This window comes from Panthera leo, chromosome C1 (genome assembly GCF_018350215.1).
Source record: "Panthera leo isolate Ple1 chromosome C1, P.leo_Ple1_pat1.1, whole genome shotgun sequence".
Taxonomy (NCBI): Eukaryota; Metazoa; Chordata; class Mammalia; order Carnivora; family Felidae; genus Panthera; species Panthera leo.
In genome coordinates, this window is record NC_056686.1 from 104,879,426 (window position 1) to 104,890,120 (window position 10,695).

Genomic DNA, 10,695 nt, shown 5'->3' on the forward strand with positions numbered 1-10,695 from the left:
ACAGGGCCGTGTGATCCCCCTACCGTCGCTTTCCCGCCAAGAGCCGCGCAAAGCGCGCTGGGAACCCCAACCGGCCGAAAACCTTTTCTCAGCCAGAGAAAGGCCCGATTGCCAGCAGGGTAACGTTAAGTAATGGCGTGTGCCAAGCTTCCCGAAATAACAAAGCTTTCCTACAGTGACCCAAGTGTTCTCGGCCGTCATTTAATGAATCCTGTTAATTTCCGATCGGTTTCGAACTTTTGCTTTTGTTATTCGATCTACCACATATGTATTGCACTCCCACCTTAGTCTCCTGTGTCTTCAGGAAGCCAGTTGCTCTGGCAGTGGCCTACTTAGTTATTTCTGCTGCGCTGTCGGTGGGGACAGTGCATAGCTACTAATGTAGTTCATGTCGCATTTACAAACACGATCAGAGCTGGTAGGTAGTTGGACATTGTCGAAGAGTACAAATTGTTTACTAATTGTTATATATCCAAATAAATTGTGTTATCGGTATAAACATTTCATAATTATTCATTAACTTAGATGTGTCTGTATGAAAAGATGAAAAGATTTGCCCAAAGTCAGTTAGAGGAATGAAGTCTAGAATCTTGTTTTCAATGAAAAATATTCAGTATCTGGGGAACCTGGGTGGCCCGGTCCGAGAGCATTCTACTCTTTTTTTTTTTTTTTATTTTTTTATTTTTGGGACAGAGAGAGACAGAGCATGAACGGGGGAGGGACAGAGAGAGAGGGAGACACAGAATCGGAAACAGGCTCCAGGCTCTGAGCCATCAGCCCAGAGTCTGACGCGGGGCTCGAACTCACGGACCGTGAGATCGTGACCTGGCTGAAGTCGGACGCTTAACCGACTGCGCCACCCAGGCGCCCCGAGAGCATTCTACTCTTGATCGCCGCTCAGGGCTTGATCTCAGGATCATGAGTGCAATCCCCCCGTTGGCCCCATGCAAATTCAATTTCAAATCCCCTGGTTTAATAATTATTTTGCTTTATAGTTCTCTCACAGGTCAAGTTTACAAATGGCTTTCAAAATTCACTTCTTCTTTCTCCTACTTTGCTTATTCTAAGAGCCTTGTGAAGAAGACATAAGTATTACTGCTATTTTACTTATTTTTTTAAAAAGTTTATTCATTTTGAGACAGAGAAGGAGAGACAAAGCCACTGAGCATGAGCAGGGAAGGGGCAGAGAGAGAGAGAGAGAGAGAGCCAGACAGACCCACAGACAGAATCCAAAGCAGACTCCTCACCACACTGTCGGTGCAGAGCTGGACATGAGTCTAACTCAGGAACCCTGAGATCATGGCCTACTCCAAGATCAACAGTCAGATGCTTTACTGACTGAGCCACCCAGGCGCCCCTGTTACACCTATTTTAAAGATGAGAAAACTGATCCAGGTAAATTTGGTTTCCTGAAACTACAACTAATTTTGGCCTTGGCAGAGGGGGAGCCATGACACCACCTAATGATGACACATTAGGTTTATGATATGGTGCTTCATGTTAAATTTACATTAAAAAAATGTTTTTAATATTTGTTTTTGAGAGACGGAGAGACAGAGAACAAGTGGGGGAGGGGCAGAGAGAGAGAGAGAGAGAGAGAATCCAAAGCAGACTCCAGGCTCTGAGCTGTCAGCACAGAGCCTGACGCGGGCTCGAACTCATGAACTGTGAGATCATGACCTGAGCCAAAGTTGGATGCTTAACAGAATAAGCCACCCAGGTGCCCCTAAATTTACTTCTGAGTTATTAACAACTATAGAAAAGAAATATGAAAAAGTATATTTACTTTTAATCAATTATTTTAATCAGGTAATTTACTTTTAATCAAGAGTCGGACTCATCCTGAGTCACAGAATCAGAATAATGCTGTAGGGGAGGAATAATTTCTCTTTCCCTTCTTAGGGTCTCTGGTTGGGCCTATGAATTTCACTGACAGAAGACAGATTAACAGGAGAAAACATGCATGTTTTAATTACATCTTTTTTACACGTATCTGGGAGTCTTCACATGAAAAGTAAAGACCTAAAGAATCAAGTTGAATGCTTGTATACTGAATTGGACAAAGAATACTAAATTGTGCAAATGTGACTAGGCAAAGGGGCTTTGGCTGGAGCCATTAAGTGAGTGATGTGATATGGGGTTAGGTTAACAAGGTTTGTTTGTACAGGTTGATCTTGGCCTTGACCTCGTGTCCTTGGTGGCAAGAATTTCTCTTTCCTTCTGATATAGGGAGGATATCTTTCACGAGGGAATTTTCTCTCCTGCTTTTAAGAAAAAGAAGGAAAATCAGAATGTCCTTCTTGCAGGTGCTATTTTTCAAATGCTTTTAACGCAGCATAGTCAGTATGCCACAGCAACATGTTTTGAGGTTCTGTGTTCTGAACTCCTTCAATGCAATCAGTAGTTACTGATTTAACCAACTAGATCACTGACTATATTTTGAGGATGAGAGTGGGTGGTGTTGGGGCAAGACATTTAAAACATTGATTACCATAATAGTAAGTACATACCATTAAAAATAGCAATACAGGGGTGCCTGGGTGGCTCAGTCAGTTAAGTGTCTGACCCTTGATCTCAGCTCAGGTCATGATCTCATGGTTCGTGTGATCGAGTCCCCTCATTGGGTTCTATGCTAACAATGCAGAGTCTGCTTGGGGGCTCTCTCTCCCTCCCTCTCTCTCTGCCCCTCCCCCGCTCACTCTCTCTCTCAAAATAAATAAACTAAAAAAAAATAGCATACAAATATATTAGAAATCTGAAGGTTAATACTAGAAGAGACAGTTAAAAGAATTATCATTGATTTAAAAATAATACTGATTTTAAAAATATTGGTTAAGAGAACGGGATGTTAGGCTTTTAGAGATACTATAAAACAAACGACCTTCAGTTATGCATGGTGTTAATCATAGTACCATTTTGAATGTGCCTCTGAATTGTTTGATGACAGCTACTAGGTACTTACTTTAGAGACCATAACATTTTTGCTACCTAGAAATTGATGAGTTCTTGGTTACATGACACAAGTGCTGCCCAAATACACATATCTATCTACCATGGATCATTTTTTTAAAGTGTTTATTTACTTATTCTGAGAAAGAGAGTGAGCACACACATGCACGCACAAATTGGGGAGGAGTAGAGAGAGAGGGACAGAATCCCAAGCAGGCTCTGCACTGACATCACGGAGCCTAATGCAGGGCTCTATCACAAACCATGAGATCATGACCTGAGCCTAAATCAAGAGCTGGGTATTCAACTGACTGAGGCACCCAGGTGCCCCATGGATCAATTTTTGTACAATTTATCATTTGCTGTTTGAAATTATTAGGGAGGAAAATATTTTTCTGTATCATCTTAATTTTAAGTTTATTTATTCTGACAGAGACAGCATGAGTGGGGGAGGGGCTATGAAAGTGGGAATGAGAGAGAGAGAGAGAATCCCAAGCAGGCTCTGAGCTGCCAGCACAGAGCTGGACGTGGGGCTCAAACTCACAAAGCTGTGAGATCACAACCTGAGCTGAAACCAAGAGTCAGATGCTTAACTAACTGAGCCACCCAAGCACCCCTTCCTGTATCCTCTTAGATTTTGTACTTGAGGGCTTGCAATTTTAATGGACAATGGAGAGCTTAGCAAGAGGGAAAAACAAATGTAAGTATGTACATATGCACAGGAGCTCACAAAGAAATGTGACTCAAGGATGTAGTTAGATTTTGGAGTTTATATACCATCTTAATAGGTAATGGGGAGGTGTAGAGGGGCACTTATGGGAGAACAGAGGACTTCTAGGAAAAATGAATGGGCCCTTAGGAGAATAAGTGGGATATATGGTAGTTTTATAACAATGTCTCTTGAGGTGATTTCTTATCCAGGTGTTGACTTGTGCTGACTTCTTGTCTTTATAAGAGTTAATCTTCCCCTGTGGTGAAACTCCTTGGGAGGAGATTCAGGACAGTTGAATTCTTTTGGGAAGCTTTGCTTTTAGGAAAATAAGGGGAATGGAGACAAAGCCTCTTCCCACATCCATTGATTTTCAAAATGTCTTTAGTTCACAATAATCCTTATGCCACTGTGGCATAGTCTCGACCCTTTCAAAATTAATAATAAAAAATTTGGAGTACCTGGGTGGCTCAGTCGATTGGATGGCTGACTCTTGATTTTAGCTCAGGTCATGATTCTCAGGGTCATGAGATCAAGCCCTGCATTGGGCTCCATGCTGGAGCCTGCTTAAGATATTCTCTCTCTCTCTCTTTCTCCCTCTGCCCCTCTCCCCGACTTACATGCTCACTCTCTTTCTAAAATAAATAAATAAATAAATAATGATAAAATAGTAACATACAAATATGTTTAAGTTGCCTGTATATGAATAATAAATTCTAGAAAGATATACAAGAAACTCTTAATAGTGGTTACTTCTAAGGAGGAAGGATCTGAGCCTTTAGGGGAAAGGAATGGGATATAAATTTTTCACTGTTTTATATATGTAGTCAATCTTCATTATTCATGGACTTCATAACAGTGAAATTTCCCACTTACTGAAATTAATTTGTAACCTCCAAATTAAAAAGCAGTTCAATATAATGCGTTGGCATTCATTTGCAGACACGTTCAAAGTGGTAAAGAAAAAATTTGAGTCTTTCTATACACACATTCCCAGCTGAGGTTGAACAAGATGATGTTTTGCTTTCTTGTTTTAGCTCTCATATTGTAAACAAATGTTCTTTTTGTGGTCTATTTAGTACCATGTTTTTGCATTGTTGTGACTTTTTGTTTTCTTTTTTTCCTTTCTCTCTCCCTTTTTTTTTTGTTTTTTTTGTGGGCTTTTTTTTTTTTTTTTTTTTTTTGGTAATTTTGCTGTTTAAAATGGATAGCTGAAGTGCTGTTTAGACCTAAGAAAGTTGTGATGTGCCTTACAGGGAAACTACATGTGTTGGATAAGCTTTGTTCAGGCATGAGTTATAGTGCTGTTGGTGTTGGCTGTGAGTTCAATGTTAATGATATCCACAAAATATATTGAATAAAGTTTCTTAAACAGAAACACACATAGAATGAGATTTTATATTAATCAGTTAATGAAAATGTTGTGACCATGGTCTCACAGGAATGTAACCCTGTATTTCCCTTAGAAGCAGTGGTTCAAAATTCAATAATTCAGTGTTGTTGTATTATTTGCACATAACAACGGAAAATAATGAGAACTGACATTATAAACTGACAGAGTTCAGAACATACTACCCCAAAATATGGGACATTGGCATATTGGAGTTTAAAAAAATTTTTTATTGAAAATTTTTTAACGTTTATTTATTTTTGAGATGGAGAGAGACAGAACACAAGCAGGGGAGGGTTAGAGAGAGAGGGAGAGAGACACAGAATCTGAAACAGGGTCCAGGCTCTGTCATTACAGAGCTGGACGTGGGACTCCAACCCACCAACTGCGAGATCATGACCTGAGCCAAAGTCGGACGTTTAACTGACTGAGCTATTCAGGCGCCCCTAAAATTTTTTTTAATGTTTATCTTTTTATATTTTGAGAGAGAGAGACAGAGACAGAGTGTGAACAGGGGAGGGGCAGAGAGAGAGGGAGACACAGAATCTGAAGCAGGCCAGGCTCTGAACTGTTAGCACAGAGCCTGAAGGTGGGGCTCGAACTCACCAGCTGCGAGATAATGAGCTGAGCTGAAGTCCCATGTTTAACCAACTGAGCCACCCAGGTGCCCCTGGAATTTTTTTTAATGCCTATTTATTTTTGAGAGAGAGACAGACAGAGCAGGAGCGGGGGGGGGGGGGCAGAGAGAGAGGGGACACAGAATTGGAAGCAGGCTCCAGGCTCTGAGCTGTCAGCACAGAGCTGGAAGCGGGGCTCGAACCCACGAACCATGAGATCATGACCTGAGCTGAAGTCAGACGCTTAACTGACTGAGCGACCCAGGCACCCCAGCATACTGAATTCTTAAGTTGAAGGATTTTGAGAAATGGCAGGTGCAGGAAGGATTCTCTTTATCTGTCCAGTTTCCCCTGAACCAGTGCCTAGAAACAGTGGTGGCAGAAGGACTCTCTGACCTACTTCTCTTCCTCTGAAGCATGTTGTAAGACCTTCATGTGAAAGGTACTCTCTATACCTAAAGGAAAGGAGCATCCTTGTCTCCGAAGACAAAGGGATGCCAAGAGAAATCCAAATGAACAGGCCTTGGTAAGATTCCTGTAGTTCAGTACTATTAGCTCATACCCTTTTGTCCTATCACACTTTTCCAGGACTTTCCATTCTTCATCAATCATTGTATAAAAACAGTCAAATTTATTTGTCCTGGTGTTCGTTTCCTTATGAAGGCTCCTGTGTCATGTAAAACTTACATTAAATAAATCTGTATGCTTTTCTATTGCAGTTGAATTCACAGGGCTCCAGCTAGAGAACCTAGAAGGGTAGTGGGAAAAAGATATTTTCTTCCTCCCCTACAATACTTTTTTATTTTTGAGCCTTGTGAATGTATTAGCTCTACTAAAAAAAAATTAAACAAACAACCAGCTCCAGGAACTGCTACCTGAATATTATAAAATTTTAACTTACTGGTTTTTTTTAAAGATCATTTTTATTTATTTTGAGAGACATTGAGCATGAGTGGGAGAGAGGCAGAGAGAGAGGGAAAGAGAGAGCCCCAAGCAGTCTCCGGGCTATCAGCAAGGAGCCTGACTCGGAGCTCAATCCCATGATCCCACAAAATCATGACCTGAGCTGAGATCTACAGTATGTTGCTTAGCCAACTGAGCCAGGTGTCCCAGCTTACTGTTTTCTTAAAGCAATCTCATTAATTATCTTTATCTCAGTGAAGTAGAAAGGAAAAGGAACAAAATCTGGGTTAAAGTATAGGCCTAGGAGGGATAAGAAAGAGAGAGGGAAGAAGGAAAAGGAAGTTTTGAATAATAGCTTCCTTTAAAAATTTTTTTCTTTAGGTTCTTTTAAATTTTAATAGAAGTTTTAAAATAGTTTCTGCAAGTTTTAGATTTCCATTACTGTGGAAGAACTATTAGGACACAGCTTTACTTCTAACACAATATGCTGGTTATTCATTTGCATTCATCTATCACTCGTGTATTTTTTCTTTCATCAAATAGTGACAGAGTACTTTAAGGCAGGCACTGTGCTATGTACAGTTACAGTATGTTACAAAGTGGTAACAAGAGTCATGATTTCTGCCATAGTTGAGTCTATGATCTAATGAAGGAGAGAGATGTTATACAAACAAGTATAAATATGTATATAATTATAATTTGATGTAAGTACTGGATTCAATAAGAGTCAAAGGTGGAAAAGCAGTTTACATGAGAAGGTGGGTCATGGAAGACCTAAGGAAATTACATTTAAGTTACAACCAGAGGGATGAGTAGAAGTTATTAGAAGAAGAGTGTGAAAAAAAAAAGAAAAAAAAAAAAAAGAAGAAGAATGTGGCGGGAAAGTATGCTGTGCAGGGAGAAAAACATTTGCAAAGGCCCTAATATGAGAAGTACTTCAAAAACTGAAGGAAGGCCAGTATGGCAAGTGCATAGCAAATGTGGAAAACTGACTCCAGATGAGATAGGAAAACCAGGATATGCAGAATTTAATCGTCAATGTTAAGGAATTTGTGTTTTATTTCAGGTATAATGGGAGCTATTGAGTGCTTACGATTGGGAAAGATATCAAATTTATGTTTCTACATTATCACTCTGGTTGTTGGTTGGAGAATGAATTGGGGAGGGGGGCAGGCATCTGCAAAGACACATTGATTCATCCTGAGTAGTTATGTCTTTTAAGGATTGCTTGTTTTAATTTTTAAAATTTGTTTTCCAATGTTCAAAATCATCTTTATTTATTTGGTTACTTATTTAACCCTTGCCCTCATCCCCACCCACCACCCAGGGGATAAGCTCCAAGAAAGCTGTGGTGTCTTTGCTGATACTTTGCAGAACCTAGCGTGTAGAAGGTGCTCCATTAGAATTTGCTGTATGAATGAATTGGTCTCTTTCCATGTGGAGGTGCCTTATCCTGCCTCTGCTGAAAGACTAAGAAAGATAGGAAGGAGTATTTTCATTTTTAAAGATTGGCGTGTTCTGATTTATATAGTTCCTCTGGTAACTTAGAGTATGCATATTTGAAGCATCATCAAGATTCTCATCTAGAGAACAGTAAAAAAAAAAGGATAATTTTATTCAAGGAAATAAGTCTTATCTTCATATTTTCCTTATGTGTTCATGGTAGCATTGTCCAATGGATTCCTAGTTCTGCAATGTTTAAATCCTTGTTTCTTTACCTTTAATATCCAGTTAAAAGTTTTGTCAGCTTTTAGTCTATGACTCCTAGATTTACTCGTATCTTTTAAAAAATTTTTTCTCTTTTTCATGGCTGCTAAAGTTGTCCAGGGGTTTATATCACCTCACATATGTACTTACTGTAATACTTTCTGGGTAGTATCCTTCTTTTTATTTTCTTCAAATCATCCCTATATACAGATTCCAGGATAAGTTTATTCTGGTTTTTAAAAAAGTGTTTTTTGAGAGTGAGAGAGAGAGGGAGGGAAGGAGAAACAGAGGGGGAGGAGCAGAGAGTGGGAGAGAGAGAGAATCTTGGCGCTGAGTGTGCAGCCAACTTGGGGCTCCATCTCATGACCCTGAGATCATGACCTGAGCCAAAATCAAGAGTCAGACACTTAACCAGGTGAGCCACCAGGTGCCCCCAGGATAAATTTAATCTTAGGCTTCTTCTTTGTTTTAAATTTTTATTTTTATTTTTTTAAGTTTATTTATTTACTTAGAGAGAGAGAGAGTGGGGGAGGGGCCATAAGAAGGGGAGAGAGAAGCCCAAGCAGGCTCCATGCTGTCAGTGCAGAGCCCAACTCAGGGCTTGAACCCATGAACTGTGAGATCATGACCTGAGCTGAAATCAAGAGTAGGACACTTAACCTACTGAGCTATGCAGACGCCCTCAAATTTTTAATTTTTTTAACAAAAAAGCTGTTTATTTCTATAAGTTTGATATTACTTATTGCTAAAAATTTCCCTTTATGTTGCACATAGAATAAAGATCTTTGTTAAGTATTTCCTTACTCTGCTTATTTAGTTCAAGGATTCTTTACCTGGGATCTAAGATGTCTAAAGGCTCCATGGATAGAATTCAGAGAAATTATGAATTTGTATGGGAAAAATATTACATCTTTCTTTTCACTAACCTCTAACTGAAAGTTACTATTTCCTTCAATTCTGAATATAGTCCATAAAACAATAATATTAGCAATACTTGTAACTTTATCACCAAAAGAAAAATCAGATGTTTTCATATCACATTACAGTTTCTGCAGATATCTTTCAAATATCATTTATACTCATCACTACTTCAAATTTAAGATAGTTATTAACTCTTGTTATTTAATGCATTTATAAAGAAGCATATGTATTACTATGGCACATATATAAAATAAATAAAATATATAAAATAAAAAAATGTTTTTTTAATGCTTTACTTATTTTTGAGAGAGAGAGAGAGAGAGAGAGACAGAGTGAGAGTGGGAGAGAAGCAGAGAGAGAGGGAGACACAGAATCGGAAGCAGATTCCAGGCTCCGAGCTGTCAGCACAGAACCCAACGTAGGGCTCAAACCCATGAACTGTGAGATCACGACCTGAGGCGAAGTTGGACACTTAACCAACTGAGCCACCCAGGTGCCCCTATACTTTAACATTTTAATAACTGTATTTCAATAAAACTGGTTTCCTTTGTGATCCTATGTTTTAGTTTTTTCACTTAAAAACATTATTTTGAAAAAGTGTTTATAGGCTTCATCAGACTTAATAAAGTTAAGACCTATGTTTTTGTTCCATTTACAGTGCTTGAAAAATTGTGGGCAAAAAAAAAACTAAAGAATAATCAACTAAATATATGTGCACATATACATATATATATTTAATAAACACTTTTATTTTTCTTATTTTTTTTTTAAGTAAGCTCTACATCCACATGGGGCTTGAGCTCACAACTCCGAAAATAAGAGTCCCATGTTCTAAGGACTGAATCAGCTAGACACCCCTTGACTAAATACTTTTTAATTACAATGCTTCTCTATACTTTTAATGATAGTCATATATTATGTTCATGTTTTTATTAATTAATTAGCAAGCCTTGCTTTTTAAAATGATCTTGGGACGCCTGGGTGACTCAGTCAGTTAAGAGACCCACTCTTGATTTTGGCTCAGGTCATGATCTCACGATTCATGGGTTCGAGCCCTATGTCAGGCTCTGTGCTGACAGTGCAGAGTCTGCTTTGGATTCTCTGTCTCCCTCTGTCTCTGTCCCTCCCCCGCTTATGCTCTATCTTTCTCTCTCTCAAAATACATAAATAAGTATGTTTTTTAAAATTAAAAAATAAAATAAAATAAAATGTTCTTTGCAGAGAGGGAACCAAAGACAGTGAAATTAGTTTAAGTTCATTTTAAGATAAACCAGTTATATCATCCCACATGTTTTTCATGTCATATGCGTAAACTTGTAAAATTTAAAGTTCTTGCTGCATCCTCAGAACCTGTATACTATTCTAGAGCAGTTGAGAGGAAGCTCAATCTGAATTAGATTAAAATATCAGTAATGGAATATTTTAAAAGAGATGCGGTTTTCTTATTTTATTCAGGTTGACTTAATTATTTGCCAAGTTGCTAATGACTAGGTAAAAAT